Raw genomic sequence first — 1,665 nt, 5'->3', positions numbered from 1 at the left:
TTCCTAATGTTCAGTCTAAACCTCCCCTGTTGGAGCTTGAAGCCGTTCCCTCTTGTTCTGTCATTAATTACCTGTGAGAAGAGACCAGCCCCAACCTCTCTACAGTGTCCTTTCAAGTAGTTGTAGAGAGTGATGAGGTCTCCCCTCAGCCTCCTCTTCCTCATACTAAACAGCCCCAGCTCCTTCAGCCGCTCTTCATATGATTTGTCTTCCAGGCCCTTCACTAGTTTCGTTGCCCTCAAACAGGGTACAAAAGGGTACAATAACCTTGTGCTCGTTGAGCTGCAGAATTAATCCCCAAATTAGGGGTCAGCTGTAGGTAACGGCTCTGGGGGTGGCACGGAGTGGGCAGCTCATCTCTCCCTTGGTCCCGGAGTCCATCAGCCACGTCTCCCTCCAAGCGCGTTGCCAGGGTCCCATGCAGAGATCCTGAGACATCCCCAGAGGGTGGTGGATCTCCATGGGTCTGGCCAGGAGTGAATCCCACTGGTAGGAAAAGTCCCTCCAGGATGCAGTGAGCTGCCCCGTCCTCTGGCACCAGTTTGCCCATTGCAGCACCCAGCTCACCCCCAGCATCGCTGCCACCCCAAATGTGGCAGGAGGGGCACGGCTCACACCACAGCTCCCACGCGGCTGAAAACTGGTTTTTTTTGAAGTTTTTCCTGCTGCCAGCACATTTTCTCCTTGGGTTATGAGATGCTCTGCGTCTTCACCAGGAAAGTTCAGGCTTTCCAGGTGTCCCACCATTGCCTCCTGCACCAAAACCAGGAGGACACAAGATTGACCATCCCTCTGCCCGTCCCTTCCCACCAGACAACTTCCAGGGGGGGTGTGGAGGAAGGATGGGTCAAGTTTAACGTCTGCAGCAGGAATGGGGGTGTGTTGGTCAGAGAAGGGAGAGAAGAACATCATCCCCAGCACTGCCTGCAGAGCAGCTCTGTGTCTGCCACCGGGGTTCCTCATCATCTCTGGAGGAGGAAGTGCTAATGAGCACAGCAAGGAGCTGCCTCCACTGGGTTTTGAACACTCCTTGGGTTCCCCCTGGACTCGCCCACCCACGGGGGAAATCAGCCTGTGGGGGCCAGGGACAAAGCTGGGTCTCCTGCCAGATCTGACTCAGGGTTTGGCTAAATCCTTTACCTGCTTTTGCCTTCGTTTTCCAAAGTGGAAAACTCCTCCTGCATCCGTGGCACCATCTCTTGTGACACTGAAAGGCCGGGGAGGGACTCCCCCCACCCCACGGAGGCTGGGGACACCAGAACAGGTTTTTCCTGGGGTTTTCTTTGGGGGTGGGGGCAGAGGGGGTGGAAAGCAGCAGGAATTCTGCAGCTTCTTTTCATTTAGAGGCCAGATTTTTTGTTCAGGCAGGCTCCAGCCCCCCTTGCTTGCGTGGAGCCCCATTTTTCGCACCCCCCCCGGGCTGTTAAATGGCACATAAGGTCGAGCACACACCCAGCAAGTAGCTCCCCTGGAACCGAAACTGCAACCACAAGTTTTAGTGTGAAGAGCCCTTTCAGAGACACCCTTAGCCCCAGCACACACAAGCAGGTGCCAGGGAGCCTGGTGCTGCAGGCAGCTAAATACACTCGTGCACTGTCACCCACGCTGGGTGGGGGACACAACGGGGGACACCAAGGGCACCCCGACAGCGCTGGAGATGGGGGA

This window comes from Calidris pugnax, unplaced genomic scaffold (genome assembly GCF_001431845.1).
Source record: "Calidris pugnax isolate Ruff unplaced genomic scaffold, ASM143184v1 scaffold17, whole genome shotgun sequence".
In the NCBI taxonomy this organism is placed as follows: Eukaryota; Metazoa; Chordata; class Aves; order Charadriiformes; family Scolopacidae; genus Calidris; species Calidris pugnax.
The sequence above is the reverse complement of the archived record's forward strand: the minus strand, read 5'-3'. Positions refer to the sequence as shown.